Below are 17,331 nucleotides of genomic sequence, written 5' to 3'. Positions count from 1 at the left end.
TTTCCAGAGTTTGTTGTGATCCACACAGCCAAAGGCGTTGGCATAGTCAATAAAGCAGAAATAGATGTTTTTCTGGAATTCTCTTGCTTTTTCTATGATCCAACAGATGTTGGCAATTTGATCTCTGGTTCCTCTGCTTTTTCTAAATCCAGCTTGAACATCTGGAAGTTCTCCATTCACATACTGTTGAAGCCTGGCTTGGAGAATTTTGAGCATTACTTTGCTAGCATGTGAGATGAGTACAATTGTGTGGTAGTTTAAACATTCTTTGGCATTGCCTTTCTTTGGGATTGGAATGAAAACTGACCTTTTCCAGTCCTGTGGCCACTGCTGAGTTTTCCAAATTTGCTGCAGGGTTCCAGTGCAGACTCCTGAATCACACCAGTGTACACTGGAATGTGAGAACCACAGGGATAAATGAGTAAGAGCCTGCAACAAATTGCCCTATCCCTAAAGCAGGGCTCATCATCCAGTGGAGTCATTGTGAGGCTAAAACGAAAACCTCACCCAGCCCTGGATCTGGCAGGGCTTCAAGCTCTCCTGATTCCTTCCCACACACAACTGGAGGAAAAGTTTTCGGCTCTAATTTCAGGCCTTTGATTTCGGCCTCATCTGGTTGAGAAGATGCCAGCTTGTCAGAAGGAGCAGGGAGCCGGGAGTGCTCCGAGTTGGAGCAGAAGGATCTATTATTAATTGCCATGTAACATTGATTAAGAGCCCACAGGGCACTACATCTGTGAGGAGCTTGGGAGAAACTCCACTCCTGCCTGGAGGGGAAAATGATTAGCCACATTATGAAAGGAAACATTCATCCTGTAGCAGCCCTGAGCAAACACCTCCAGGGGTGGGGAACTTTCCTCTCCCAGGATCTCTCTTCCGGGAGCAAGGAGCTGCTTCCAGGGTTTGGGGCAGGCTTGCTGGGGCAGGAGGATGGACCATCTGACCTCTGACTCACCTGCAGGCCTGGGGTGGATGGATGAACTAGAGAGCATACGCTCCTCCACCCAGTTCCAGGGGGCAGAGATGCCCAGTTTGGCCTCTTGAGACAGCCAAGATCAAGGTGCCGAGATCTTTCTGAGAGATACAGGCAAACTGAATTTAGATGTGTCAAATCTCCCAATTTTTAATCAAATTGGACAAATTCTGGGTAGGCAACTTTTCTAGCTACTCAGCTGCCAGTGTCAGACTTAATCCTTTCAATAACCCCATCTCTAGCCTCTCTCTGATAAAAGTGAGGCTCATGGCTCACCACCAAGTTTGTGGAGAGCCTGGGATCCAAGACCACCTGTGCTTCCTGAGCCCTTGCTTTCTCCACTAGACCACTCAGACACCCTGCTCTTTTGTCCCTCATCCCCTAAAAATATTTCAGAAAGTCTGTTTTTGCCCAGTCCAGGCTATACCGGCCCAAACTGTGTCTCACACCAGATACAGTATAGAAACCCTTAGTCAGACAACACATCTAGGTGTTTGGATTTGAACACCTGGCCATGCCATCTATACTATGTTCCTGGAGATAATTCCCTGATCCTCCCAGAAACAATATGACCACGAACCAGCTATACCCTCTCATGGGGTCTGCTTCTGACCTTTGACCCCATGTTACCAAGAGCGTCAGGTGAGACTGACCAATAACCTCTCACTGTGCACTGCGGAACTCTATTCTCTCTGGCCACTGACTAGGCTCAAGCTTTAAGCAAGACCACTCTTCTCTGGTACTCAATTTCTTCTCTATGCCAAAGAGAATTCTTGGGCTTAGACCCAAGAATGAAGTTTCTGACCTCATTAATTGTACAATTAAGCCACTAACCAAATCATTACTAAACTCTGGAGTGAGAAGATAGACTTCATATGTGGTGATGATGATACTGATGATGACACCAAGTACTAACATTGTTTTGATGCTACCTGTGTGTCAGGCACTTAACATGGATTATTTTATTTAATCCTCATGCCAGCTCTATGAATAAAGTGGTATTATAAGTGCCATTTCAGAGAAGATGAGGTTAAGGCTGAGAATGGGAAAATATTCCAGAGCTCAGAAGCTCTGAGCCACAACCCTAATGTCCTCCTCTCCCATCACCCCAAAGCCACAGGCTTGTTGGCCCCTCTAAATCCCTCCATCTATGGTCCAGACCACACCAGGTCCCTGGGGCTGAGCAAGCTGCTCTGTTTCCCAGGAAACCATTTGGAGCCCCTAGGACTTATTAAGGAGCCCATGAGTTTGGGGATGAGATTTCAAACTGGTACAGTTGACTACAGATCCCCAGAGAAGGAACGAGTTCCCCATCCCTGCAAGTGTACAAGCTGAGAACAGGCAATGAATTTGGGAGAAGTTGCAACAGGGATTCCCACATCAGATGGGACGCAGAGAGGATGAGCTAAATCAATAGCATTCTGGGAGAAAACAGTAGTGAAGAGCAAGCTGCCTGGGTTCAGATCCTACTTTTTGCTGTGTGACCTTGGGCAAGTTACCAAACTTCTCTTTGCTCAATATCCTTAGTTTTAAAACGGAATTAGTAAATAGGCCCTGCTTCCCTGCATTGCTGTAAGATTACACAAATTAACGTGTCTGAAACATCTAGCAGAGAGCCTAACACATGGTAAACCTATAAAGCGTCAGCTCTTACTTTCAAACTTTTAATTTTAACTTTGGAGTGCTCTTCCAGTCAAAACTCCAGTGGATGCCAACACAAGAAATAGATCAAAGAAAGCTGCCTGCCTGAGGAGATGGGGGCTGGTGGCACAGGAGCCCTGTTGAAACCACGCCCCGCCCTCCCACAATAGTATCAGCACTACATCAAGGGTCTGCAGGGCCAAGGGGACAGGCGACAATCACGACCTGTGCCACCACACGTCCTCCACCCAGAGGCTCAGAAAAGTTCCCTGCCTCTCAAAAACCATTGCATTCAACTGCCATACTTCACAGATGAGGTAACAGAGTCCCGGAGAGGAATGGGAACTTGCTGAGGTCACAAGTATGTATTACATACAAGTATGTATTACCGCGGGAGGGCAGAGGGGCTTCCCAGCCCCTTTGTCAGCAAAAGCAAACACCAGGTCACAGAGGGACCCTGGGGAGCCTCTTCAGCACGCTCTCCCCAGTGCGGGGCCTCCCACTGTAGGAAGCTGGCTGGCTGACGGTCAGTGCTGGCTGGGATGTCAGCAAGAGGAAGTAAGTTTTGGAGAAGGAAGGAAGGGTGGCAGGAGCCTGAGAGAGGGAGGGTGAGGAGCCGAGGGTGGGGCAGTTCAGGCCTCCCAGAAGCAGGGGGGCCTCCACCAGTGCCAGACACTGAGCTGGCGGGGAGGGACCTGGAGTCTGCACACCTAGGAGAGCCCCCACATTCACCAAGATTCCCCCTCCCGGGACCCTGCAGCTCTTCACAAGACCCAGTTTCAAGGAAGGGACGATCACAGGCGGCCTGACGTGTGGTGTCTGAGTCCCATCAGGGGAAGCCTGCAGCAACCCTCAGGTTCCAGACTCTCTTTATACAGAGGGGACTCCAGCCCAGAGAGGAGCAGCGGCTTACGCAAAGTTACACAGCAAGTAGGGGCAGAGCTAGGACCACCCCACAGACATTGGGTCCTCATTGTTTTCACTGGCATCCAAGCCTTATCCTAGGAACCATAGTCATAATAATAACAACAACAATTTAAGGGCCACATTTTTTGAATGCCTACTATATAGGGCAGGTGCAATTCTAAGTCCTGATGAAACAAACCCATGGGGAAGGACCATGATCCCCATGAGGCACATCAAGATAACACAATCTGCCTGAAACCACACAGTTGGTACTCAGCGGAGCAGTAATTACACAACCCACATCTTGATCAACACTGTGTTCGTGGGAGAGGATCTTTCTGGAAGTTCAAGCATTGGTGCACATGTGTACAGGGAACTTCAGGGTTTGGGGAACCATTCTAGAGCTGTTGAAACCATTTATGGGCATGGCCAGCTCCTTTCCACACAGACAACAGCTCTTCTCACACTGGCTACCAAAAACAAAAAAGAAAGAAAAATAGAAACCCAGAAAACTAGTTTTCCCTGCTTCCTTTTTGGCCAGCAGCAGCATGTGACAATGATCTGGCCAATTGCTTTAGGAAAAGCCCAGAGACAGCATTCCTCCACAATTAGAAAGTCCTTTCCTTTGAACTTATCACTTCGCCTTCATCCTACATGGCACAAAGAGGCAATGTCTGAGTCGTGGCAGTCATCCTGGAACCATGAGATACCGGAAATGAGGACAAAGGGCTACACGTTAAAGATGGCAGAACCTGGCCGACAGCAGCGAGAGCCACGCTGGTCCCAGTGACCTTCCATGGACTTCTTGCCATACAGGGCAACAAGTACCCACTGGGTTATACCTAATAGTAGGGTTTCTGTTATATGTGGTTGAGTATGTCTCTACCTTTCCTAACGATGGAAATGAGATGGATGACCCCAGACCACACTCTGGCCTTGGGTTCACACTGCCTCCAGGCGATACTCTTCCTCCCTGTTTCACTAAATGCTGGGCTCAGAAAACTGAGCAACCGCCTCTCAGGTCACATTGCCACCAGCCACCAGGCCACCGATCTAAACCTAGTTGGGAATTATGAGGAACAGACTGGGGGTCCTGCCTGAAAATTACAGGGTACCAAATACCCAGCAAATTGAATTTCCAAGCAGCACATTGACTCGGCCCACAGTGACCACCTGCACTCACATGCATTCCACTGTTAAACAAATATGTATGGAAGGCAGGCTGAGTTCCTGATGCTCCAGGGTGAACATACCAGTCAAGTCCCCACCATCAGATCTGACGTCAGAGGCAGACAGTAAGCAAGTGAATGACAGGTTCTCCTGAATGCCACCCTCACCTCTACAAGGCACTTTACATTATCTAACTTCATCCCCTCAACAACCCTGCAAAATAGGGACCATTTTACAGATGAAACAAAGGCACCAAATGGGAACTAAGAAGAGACTTCCCGAAGAGCACCAGCATGTCTGAGAGGCAGCAGGATTTGAGCCCAGCTCTGTCTGGCTGCAACTGCCCTCCCCAAGCTGTGCCCTCTGTCCACCAGAACAAACAGGCCCCTGTGCTGACCCGAAATGAAGTCAGGCTGGGATGCAGTGTTGCCAGCTACACAGCAACCCCCTGGCCAAGCTGTTGGTGCCTGATGGTGCTTTAATTATTCATCCCATTCATCCCGGCTGAATGCGCAGGCTCGGAGCTTCAGCCGCACTTTTCAGAGCTCGCCCGTAGGGCAGCTGGGTAATGAGTCCAGGCCTGTCAGGAAGTTTGGAATCTGTCTGCCCACAAAATGTTCCCCGGTCTTCCCACAGCAGCCCCGTCAGGCACGGTGCAGGGTGACAAAAAACCAGGACGCTTCAAAGACACCAGGGCCCGGGGTGGGCTGCAGTTTTGATGGCCTGATTTCCATTCCTTCCAGGGCAAGGTCCTTCAGACTGACTAAGCAGACTATCAGGCAAGTTGAGAGGGTTGGTGAGCGGAGAGGGTGGGAATGTCATTTCTTCAGGGGAATGGGTGGGATACAGTGACTCAAAGAAGCATCAGGCAAGGAGATCTCCTTTCTCAGCATGGACAGAGCCAAATAATGTTGGCTTAAATGTTGGCTCTGTTACTTGCTAGCTGTGCGTCCTTGGATGAGTTACTCATCCTTTCTGATCAGTTCAGTTCAGTTCAGTCACTCAGTCGTGTCCGACTCTTTTTGACCCCATGAATCTCAGCACGCCAGGCCTCCCTGTCCATCACCAACTCCCGGAGTTCACTCAGACTGACGTCTATCGAGTCAGTGATGCCATCCAGCCATCTCATCCTCTGTCATCCCCTTCTCCTCCTGCCCCCAATCCCTCCCAGCATCAGAGTCTTTTCCAATGAGTCAACTCTTTGCATGAGGTGGCCAAAGTACTGGAGTTCCAGCTTTAGCATCATTCCTTCCAAAGAAATCCCAGGGCTGATCTCCTTCAGAATGGACTGGTTGGATCTCCTTGCAGTCCAAGGGACTCTCAAGAGTCTTCTCCAACACCACAGTTCAAAAGCATCAATTCTTCAGTGCTCAGCTTTCTTTACAGTCCAACTCTCACATCCATACATGACCACTGGAAAAACCACGGCCTTGACTAGACGGACCTTTGTTGGCAAAATAATGTCTCTGCTTTTGAATATGCTATCTAGGTTGGTCATAACTTTCCTTCCAAGGAGTAAGTGCCTTTTAATTTCATGGCTGCAGTCACCATCTGCAGTGATTTTGGAGCCCCCCAAAATAAAGTCTGACACTGTTTCCACTGTTTCCCCATCTATTTCCCATGAAATGATGGGACCAGATGCCATGATCTTAGTTTTCTGAATGTTGAGCTTTAAGCCAACTTTTTCACTCTCCACTTTCACTTTCATCAAGAGGCTTTTTAGGTCCTCTTTACTTTCTGCCATAAGGGTGGTGTCATCTGCATATCTGAGGTTATTGAGATTTCTCCCGGCAATCTTGATTCCAGCTATGTTTCTTCCAGTCCAGCGTTTCTCATGATGTACTCTACACAGAAGTTAAATAAGCAGGGTGACAATATACAGCCTTGATGTATTCCTTTTCCTATTTGGAACCAGTCTGTTGTTCCATGTCCAGTTCTAACTGTTGCTTCCTGATCTGCATACAGGTTCCTCAAGAGGCAGGTCAGGTGGTCTGGTATTCCCATCTCTTTCAGAATTTTCCAGTTTATTGTAATCCACACAGTCAAAGGCTTTGGCATAGTCAATAAAGCAGAAATAGATGTTTTTCTGGAACTCTCTTGCTTTTTCCATGATCCAGCGGATGTTGGCAATTTGATCTCTGGTTCCTCTGCCTTTTCTAAAACCAGATTGAACATCAGAAAGCTCATGGTTCATGTATTGCTGAAGCCTGGCTTGGAGAATTTTGAGCATTACTTTACTAGCATGTGAGATGAGTGCAATTGTGCGGTAGTTTGAGCATTCTTTGGCATTGCCTTTCTTTGGGATTGGAATGAAAACTGACCTTTTCCAGTCCTGTGGCCACTGCTGAGTTTTCCAAATTTGCTGGCATATTGAGTGCAGCACTTTCACAGCATCATCTTTCAGGATTTGAAATAGCTCAACTGGAATTCCATCACCTCCACTAGCTTTGTTTGTAGTGATGCTTTCTAAGGCCCACTTGACTTCACATTCCAGGATGTCTGGCTCTAGGTCAGTGATCACACCATTGTGATCACAGGCACCTTGAATATAAAATGGAAAGTCACTCATGTCATAAGTGAGTATTAGACCCCTAATATGTCCCAGGGACTTCCCAGGTGGTGCTAGTGGTAAAGAGTCCGCCTGCTGATGCAGGAGACATAAGAGACGTGGGTTCGATCCCTGGGTTGGGAAGATCCCCTGGAGGAAGCCATGGCACCCCACTCCAGTACTCATGCCTGGAGAATCCCCATGGACAGAGGAGCCTGGCAGGCTACAGGCCATAGGGTTGCAAAGAACCGGACACAACTGAAGCAACTTAGCAGACATAATATGTGCCAGGCACTGGGGATACAGCAGTGAGGGTGACAGTCCCTGACCTCAGAGTGGGCCTTTTGTAAAGGTCACAGTTCATATGTCTAAAGCATTATGTCCCATACATAATAAGGACTCAATGCATGGTCATTATGACTACTTTTACTATTATAGAAAATATAGATTTAATGTATACAATTATTTTCTCTAATTTATCCTGTATTGTCATTTTTACCACAACAGAAAAGAATCCCCCTTATGCCACAAGCACACATACATCCACACACACCCCACAACACACACACCACCCATTTTGAAGGAATTTATTTCATCTTTGAAAGTTGCCTCTGACATTCATTTCTCCTAGCCTGTGAGTTTTTTGTTCCATTCATTTCCCGTAAGTCCTAACCTAGTCTAACTTGTCCTAACCTAACCTGACATTTAGCAGGGAACAAAAAATGTTTTCTTCACTCACTCATTCATTCATTCATTCATTTGACAAACATTTATTAAGTCCTACAGTGTGCCAGACCCTGCCATGATCAAGACAGATGGAGTCGCTGCTCTCCTGGAGTTTACATCCTCTAAGGGAAGACAGACGGCACAGAGACAGAAAGCACACTGCATCCCGAGGCGCAGAAGAGAGGGGAGTGGACGGGTTCTTTCGGCTTGACTGGTGAGTGAAGGTCTGGATGAGAAGGTAACATCTGAGGGTAGACCTGGGTGGGGTGGAGAAGGCGGCCTTGTGCACTCCCGGGGAAAGAGAGCTCCAGGCAGAGGGAACAGGAGGTGTCAAGGTCTAAGGCAGACAGAAGGCTGGCAAGGACAGGGAGCCTATTTGCAGCTGCCTTGGGTTTCCATGCTGCCGCAGTGCATGGTCAGGCAGAAGCACAAAACTAGGCACCAGTGATGCCTGGCAACCCTTTAGACTCACTGATTAGTGAGTCTTGGAATGGGGACCTGAGGGGATCCCAGACTCCAAACCCTTCCTGATGAATTGGGAGAACGGGAACCAGAGAGGGAAGGAGTTCCCAAAGTCACACAGCCAGCAATGGCTGGTTGGACCCAGGTTTCATATGTCCTAACTCCAGCCAGTGTTGCCTCCACAAAACCTCTCGTTTTCTTTCTGGCTGTTAAATTAGGGGTTCTGGTAAGATCTCAGGAGACATAGGGGGTCACAGAGTTTCAGAGACAGACAGGATAAAGATAAACTCAGCCTGCCTCACCCCCAGTGGTGCTTGTCCTCCTGCTCAGAGAACCGCGGGAAACCAAGAGAGATGAGCCCTCATCCTGGCTCTGCATCTGGGAACCATGGTTACAGCTGCCTTTTGATTGGCAGGGGGTCTGGAACGCCTTCGAGCCACCCCTCAGTTCCTAGATGTTGTGTCAGAAGCAGGAACAAGGGCCAGGGGACAGGCGGAGGGTCACCAGTTGCCCTGGGATACCATTCACTTCACCTTCCCCTCCGAGCCGTTCATCCGGGCACCTTGCACCACCGCGAAATCTTTTTTGGAGCTCTGAATTAAAAATAAATTTGCAAGCACACAACCAGATGTTACATGGGGAAAAGATAAATAACTCTGCCTGTCAAGGAACTGCCTCATCTCAGTCAACCCTCTCTCTTTCACAAGGTTTTAATTTTTAATTTCACAGCGGTAACTATAGCAACCTGCAAAAATAATATATTCCAAAGCAAAACAACTTTCTTGGCTCTGGCTCGGCATCTCTGTGTTCCCTCCTTCCCTCCTCTCTACCAACTTCACGCAGGTCTGTGCCCAGAGTTGATGAATGCTCTCAACTTTGAACTCTCTCAATCATTAAGCCATTAATTTATTCACATACAGGTATCTCTAGCCACCCACACCCATTCCACTCCTCAGTTCAAGGGTCAGGATGCTGGACAACAAATCAGGATCTCAAGGACCAGAATGCTATTTTCATCCATTTGGTTAATAAATTTTGAGTAAATAAGAGCAAGAGTTTGGTTAGCAAGGGATACCTGTATCCACAGGAAACCTAATTTGTTTCAGGGACAATGCTGGACATAGAGGAGAGACAGCTGAGGAGGGACTGAGCCCACTTCAGGGGAGACAGACATTTAAGCAGATGATTATAAAAAGCTAAGACAAGTCTTGGTTAAAAGAGGTGAATAGTGTACAAAGGAGCACAAAAGAAGGGAGAGTTATCGATAGCTAGGATGGTCTAGAAGGCTTCAGAGAGGAGGTGACAGCTGAGATATGTCTTGCTGGATGAGCAGAAGTTTTCTGAGTGACAAAAATAGGAAAGGGCATGCCAGGCAGATGGAACCACCAGTGCAAAGGCAAAGACATGAGAGACAGATGCACTGAGTCCAAGCACAAGGTGAGCGTGGTGCCTGGAAGGGATGCTGGAGGGACTGATGGAGCAGGAACACAGAGAGGCTGGGATGCTGTGCTGGGACTTTGCTTAGAAGCAAGGGGAAATCAGCGAAGTAGTGGGATGGACAAAACATATCTTTAGAAGGTGTCTTTGGGGACAAGTATGGACTTCCCAGGTGGCGCTAGCGGTAAAGAACCTGCCTGCCAATGCCGGAGACTCAGGTTCAATTCCTGGGTCAGGAAGATCCCCTAGAGAAGGGCACGGCAACCCACTCCAGTATTCTTGCCTGGAGAATCCCACGGACAGAGGAGCCTGGCAGATTATAGTTCATGGGGTCACAAAGAGTCGGGCAGGACAAGCGATTTAGCACGCACGCACGCATGGAAAATGGATTGGAGAGGATAGAGACAGACCTTGGGGAATGCGAGTGGCCAGAATGGGTGGTGCTACAGGGAAGAAGAGGAGGGTAGATGTCTTAGTTTGAGTTCCAGGAGAAGCAGACCCTGAGCCAAGGATTTGAGTTGATGTGGGAGGAGATCCCAGGAAGCGCTGATGGGGGCTGGGGCAGTGAGACAGGGGAGGGAAGGAAGCCAATGAGTGGTTATTGCTAAGCGAGTTTCCACCTGGCCAGCTGGGGCTGAGCCCTGCCGGGGAGTTCAGGGAGCCAGTGCCCGGGGCGCCTCAGAGTCATGCCCCCTGAGGGCGAAGGAGCTGGAGTATTTAAATGCCCATTACTACATTAATTGGTTGAGGGCTGCTCCCAGGAGACATTAATTCTCTGGCGCTTCTGACCTGCCATGCAGGTTAGAGAGGAGAGCAGGCTCCGGGGCCAGAGAAAGTGCCAGCAGACTCCAGTGCTAGCAGCTCGACAAAGGCCAGTGTGCCGTAAAACAGGAAGAAAGGCCCAGGGGCCAAGGGTGAAGCCTCCCCAGCTTCTGCCCCAGTGAGTGTGCACGGTGAACAAGTCCAGTGTCTGGAAGGGTGGGCAGGCGCAGGGGCACATACAGCCAGGTACGGGGATAAGGCAATATGCCCAAGGAAGGATGGACCCAGGGCCATGGTGGATGGGGCCTGACTCAGGCTGGTCATGTGGAAACTGACCAGTGCTGGGAAGCAGGTCTGATGCAACCCTCAGGACCCTTAAAGCGTGGGCCAAACATTTCCAAACAGAGAGTCCTGTCTCAGCCAAGCAGAGATGTCCCCTCAGTCCCTGATTAAATGGAATGTGGCAAGAAAACGTATCGAGTGAGAGTTTGGCATTTTGCGTGTTCAAGGATGTGTTTCTGCAGAGACATATCAGGGATGTGTGACCTCAGGGGAGGGACATCTCCTCTCCTGGCCTCATTTTCCTTGTCTGTAATAAGATGTGGTTCCCAGAAGCACCTGCTGCATAGGCTTGTCATGAGGATGCAATTAGGTGATGTGCTGTGATGCCTAGAAGTCCCCTAATAAATATTACCTGTTATTATTGTTTTTTTTCAACAGTATTTTTTGAGCATGGTACACATGCGAGGCCCTGGGGGCACGGCGTTTATCCAAGAGACACAGTTCCTACCCCACTCTCATGCTGCCTACGGCCTCATGGACGTGCTGAAATGCTTTATATAGAATGTTAAAGAAAGCAGGATAGGAAATTATGCATAAAGCATGAGTCTAATTTTGTTTAAACACACACACTCACAAAGGCCCGAGGGATATACACTAGTAACGACAGTTAACACTAGATGGTGGAATTGAAAGTGGCTTGCATTTTTACAATTCTTTTCTGTTTTTTGTCTTTTAAAATTTCACAGTGGGTTGTATTATCTGAATAGTCATTTTCTGAAAAGAAACAAAAACAAATATGCTTCTTTCTCTGACTCCCTGTCCCTCACAAATTTCATCTGCTTCTAAGGGAAGTAGGAGCTCCCCCCATTAGGGGGCACTTGGTGGTACTTCCCAGGGTCCCAGGGCCTGGCCTTCCCTCCACTTCGGTGCACTGATGGGAATGGGCTGGGGGCCACCACGAGAGCCACAAGCCTGTATCAGTGAGTGGAGAGCGGGAGTTGAACTCCCCATCCTCCTGCCCTCAGGGTCTGAGGACAGCGGTCTGTGCTTGTCTGTCTACCTGTGACAGGTGAGGCAAGCTGTCCAGTGCTGAGGGTGGGCGCTGACACCTCCATCTGCCTGCAGGCCCAGTTCACATTTGCTTATCTCTCGCCTAATGTGTCTCCTTCTATTGATCCCGAACTTAAGCGAGGGAAAAATAAAGGTCATGTCGACACCACAAAATCACCTGGCTCCTAGAAATTGCCTTCTAATAAGGATATTAATTAGTTACTGATTTTTCTCAAATTTCCTGTCCACTTTTTGCATCTAGGACACTGTGATAGGCTCAGTGCTCTTGGAAAGTTCTAGTAAGGTCCTATTTAGTGGACTTGTCGGTATTATCTGTCTGGGTCCCTTTTGAGAAAATGAGACCTCCCCTGTACCATGTGGGCTTCCATCAAGATCAACCAAACAAGGGTGGTCACAGGTCCCTGGCAGGACCTAAATGGTTTTCTGGGCTTGATATACAGACATCCATGTGAATATACAACGTGTGAGGAAAGGAACCCTCTCTTCTGCCAGGCTACTGACATTGGGGCACATGGGCCTGGGCCCCCCTGTGACTGGCCATCCTCCCCACCACACTCTGAGAGCCTGCTTGTAGGGTAAGGCCAAGCCGAAAAGATGAGTGTGTTGAGTCTCTCTGTCCAGCCATTCCTGAAAACACCTTTCTCAACCAGAGCCAAAACGTTCTTTTTTGTGTGTGTGTGAGTTCAAATTGGGCTTTTATTAATATCAATTGACTCCAAAAGAATCTTGATCATGGGGTGGACATCTATTGATGAGAAGCTTGTGACCACCCCCAAATCCTCACTCCCTTCCTAACCATCCTCATTGTTTAGGAAAATGGTCTCTCCAACATTAAAAACTATAGAGGAATGTCTAGATGCTGACACCACACCTCCTTCACTTCTAGAGCTCTACCACGATCCCCAAACAGAGTGGGTGAGTTGGTCATAAGTCCCCTACAGGCCTGCCCTCCTGCATGGCCTTCCACACTCTGCCCTTTCCTCTCCTCTGCTGGGATGACTCAGAAAAGAATCCTAGACCCTAGAGGAGGAAAGAGGCACCAGAGGGAAGGGCCTGGACCCCTGAGTAACTGTGAAGGCTTGACCCATGTTGGACTGACATGAGTGAGAATAAGCACTATGGTGTTAAGTCACTAAGATCTGGCAGCTGCTATTACAGCAGCTGCCCTGTCCTGATCAATACGGCATGGTGGCACTTGGAGATCGTATCTGAGAGCTATGATGCTTCAAGAGACTCAAAGCTTTTCAACTACAAATATATATTCAGCTCCTATTTCTGTGCTTGTGTAGCCCCTGTGTTTCTCTTTATTCGACCCACAATTGCCTCCTTCCTCATCTGTCCTCTCCACCTGAACCATAAGCTCCCCAAGAGCCAGGTCCTCCTCTGCCCTCTTCCTCTATTCTGGGTCCCAAGGACCTAGTTTAGTGCCAGGCTTGATAGATATTGATTGATTGGCTTTGCAAAATGACCAGCTGCCCAAAATTGACATGAGGCTCAAGTGAGATTCTGATGGTAATGCTATACAACACTCAGTAGGTCCTCAGCAAACAGCCCCAGAGCAGAAAAGAGCTAAATAAAGACACATGTGTTCTGGCGAAGGCTTCAGAGGGAATGCTGGGACTCATCCCACCCCACACACTCCAGAGTCAGTGCTCTCTGGTCCCTGGCTGGCCCCAGACTCTGTACACACAACAGGGCTGGAGAGGGGACCCACTGCTTCTCTAAGGGAGCCCCAGTCCCAGAGGGTTTGCACTTTGATAGGGTGAGGTGCCACTTCAGAAAATCATATTCCAAAGGCTTTTGCTGTGCGAGCAGACTTCTCACCCTTGCCTTGGTATAGAGGTGGGTGTGGGATGCCTGATACAATTCTGGGGTAAAGCTTGAAATCTCTTCTCAGGAAAGGTTAACTCTTTGTACTCAGTCCTACTTACCAGACACAGGCTCTGGGGATCTAGAAGAAGACTCCTGGAATAACATCCAAACTGCACGACAGGGCGGGGATGAAGACGGCGTCCAAGCAGCAAAATGTAGCATTAATGGCTCATTAGCGAACTCTGGACCAGAACTCCTGGGTTCCAATCCCACCTCTGGCTACTTATTAGCTGTGAGATTTTGGACTATTTAGATTATATGAGTCTCAGTTTTCTCATCTAAGAAGTGAGATGACAGTAATAGTAAACACACTAGAAGGTTGTTGGGAAAATTAAATGAGCTGATACATGGCAGGTGCATGACACCTTATAACCACTGGGGCTTCCTCTGGTGGTGGTGGTGGTGGGCGGTGTGAATTTCATGTCTTTATTCTTATGACAGTGCAAACCAATTAAAAACTCTGATTTTATTAACCCTGTGATTGCCCTGTGCTTCACTGTGAATCTCTGCGATTACACGTTTGGATCTTTATGGCTATACCTACTATGTCCCAAAAGCCAGGCAGTAAATCCTCCTTTCCTGGGGGCGCAGCTGGACACCCACCGCGTTCCTCTACTTGCTCTGTGACCTGCTTTCTCTAAGCCTCAATTTCCTCATCAGCAAAATAGGGAAAATGACTTTGGAGGGGTGATGAGGATAATGTGAGATCATTGTTGCCATTCGTATTGATTCGACACTTGTTCTTGTTGAGCACTCACTATGTGCCGGGCGTTGTTCCAGGCTCCAGGGAAAGAGCAGTAAACAAAACAGACAAGAGCCCAGTCCTGATGAAATTGACATCATCACAGGGGCCACCAGACGCTAAACAAATGCACAAAATTACGTAGCATATCAGATGGTGATAATTGTTGTGAAAAAGTAATAATTAAGCCAAGAAGGGGAACAGAGTGAGGTGAAGGGGCAGTGCCATTTTAAATAGGATGTCCAGGGATGGGCTTGCGGAAAGGAATTTGGCAAGGCAAGGAGGCCACGTCCGTGTCTCAGGCATGAGGTTTGCAGGAGGCAAGGTCAGGGGAGTGGCAGGGGTCAATGGGACAGGGCCTTGCAGCCACCCCAGGGACTATGGCTTTTCTCCACCTGCCCTGGGAGCCACTAGAGCGTCCTGAGCAGAGGTGGGTGTGACCTCACTATCATCTGCTAACAGAGCTGAACCCATGTGACCAGATAAGATTGCAGCTACCATCTCCCCTCTGCAGAAGAACCCCAAGCCCTGTCCGCCAGACCAGATGCTCTGCCCACTCTGCCCTCCAGCCCTCTTGAGCCATGAACAAGCCCGTGCTCACTCCCCATGCCCTTGGCCTGGGACTCTGGCCAAACTCCCCTCTCCTATTTCTCCATCTTGACTTTTGTTTGTCTTCTGGAGTAGGCCATACCCACCTCCTCTGGGAACCCAGCCCAGAGCCCTAACCTGCCTTCATCCCTCCCTTCCCAGAGAAACAACAAGAAGGATCAGGGACAGGTCTGGGCATTGAAACACAAGGTTCAAATCCTCCCTACTTAAAATTCGTATGCCCCAGTGCTGTTCATTTAGAAAACAGAGGTAATAATAACAGATTCACCCTCATCTTAGAGGAATCCCAAAGGTTCAATCACATGACATGAAGCACAGGGAAGCCATAGAGCTAGTGAACATCAGAGTTAGCTGGCCCGTGCTGCCATAAGAGTTAAGACATGGAACTCCCACTGCCCACCACCCCCCAAGGTTCATTTCCTAACCTTCCCACTTGCCTGCCACTCAACTCAGGACTGTCCACACTTAAGAATAGGTGCTAGACCAAGGCAGGCTGCCCCTCACCAGTCAAATTATGCTCACCACCCGTGGAGGCGGGTAATGGGCCCATGTGTGACACATCCTTGGGGGTGGGCCTGGCATGTTTGGTGAGTGTCAGCTGCGCATCACACCTCATGGGAAGGCCCTCCTTCCTCCTCAGCTTGACTTCAACCTGTGAGAGAAATGCAGATAATGACCACGTGTATCACCAATGCCTGGTATACAGCAAGAACTCAATAAATGCTCCTTGGAGGAAACAAGGGCACAGCTAGAGGTGAGTGTTTGGCCTGGGGCAAAACTCTGAGCTTCCACTTTCTCCTCTGTAAAATGGGAGGACTCGCTCCTCCCAGTGGAGTGAGTGGGGCACCGCCAGGGCTCATGTGCCTCAGCTGTGCACTTCACCAAGGTACCCAGAGGATCTCTGGCAGGGATCCACCCAGTGGATCCGGTGATCCGCCAGAGCCAGCATCCAGGCAGAGAAGATGGTGTGAGCTCTCAGGAGTCACAGGTGGGGCTCCAGATAAGACCCGGTGAGGCTCACTGGAGTTGGGGGGCTGCAGCAACAGGTGGGGGTGTGAGCGAGTCCTTGTTCCTGCTCTATCAAGGATTCTGGGTTTGGTAGGTTTTCTCTGGGATCAGAGAAGAGCAAGACTCACTGGGATCCTCTCTCCCTCCATTGAACCAGTTTAGGGCAAAAGCCCCAAGAAATACCCTGTTAGTGAGGACTTTCTGTATGGACCCCAGGCTCCTAGATAATTCCTAGCAGCTAACTTACTGACTGCAGGGGACAGTTACTGAGCACATATTGGCAGAAGGTCTGCTCTGGGCACATCTCACATGAGGCCTCGCATAGCCCTTTGAGCTCAGTCTTACTAGCATCTCCAGGGCCACACAGGTAGTCATTGCTGGAGCCAATTTTGGGCCCATGGCTGACCCCTACTCTGTCCACCTGGAGGGGAACTGAAAGCACGCAGGCCACCAGCCTGTGGCTCCCTGCTTCGCAGTGGCCTTGGGACTGGGAACTCCGCTGCCCCTAGGAGCAGAAACCTGACCCTCCATCTGGTTCCTCCCCCGCCACACAAGCTTTCTGCTGGGAGCAACCCGGTCTAACGGTTAGAGCCATGACCTCTTCCAAAGCCAGGCACCAGGGTGCAAAGCCTGGCTCTGCCCTCTGTTCTCAGGCCTCAGTTTACTCGTCTACAATGGGAAGACCTGTCTCATTGGACTGTTGTGAGGGTCGAGCAAGGGCTGTGTTTAGAGTAATAGACAGTCCATGGTTCGATCTCGGTCCCACTGGATCACCTTCTTCGCTTAGTCTGCGGACTCCCTGCCATATGTCTCCTCTTGCCTTATTCCTCTCTTGCTCTCTGCCTTCTCTTCATATGAGGCATATCTGTCTTGCTTTGAAAAGCTTCTCTTTGTCACTCTCCTCTCTTTATCACTCCCTTCTGGGTCCTAAATCCTGGCTCTCTATGGGCTGCTGCATAAATTTAAGCAGAGGGCAGAGCAGCCGTCCTGACAGGGGACACCTCAAACTTTGCTCTCTAGAAAATTCTCCTGGGGCATTCACTAAATGCAGGTTCCTGCCCCGTTTCAGAGATTCTGACTCCATAAGTCCAGGGTGAGCCAGGGAACCCTCATATTAAACAG

Source organism: Bos mutus, chromosome 13, assembly GCF_027580195.1.
Source record: "Bos mutus isolate GX-2022 chromosome 13, NWIPB_WYAK_1.1, whole genome shotgun sequence".
NCBI lineage: Eukaryota > Metazoa > Chordata > Mammalia > Artiodactyla > Bovidae > Bos > Bos mutus.
This window is presented reverse-complemented; position numbering follows the sequence as displayed.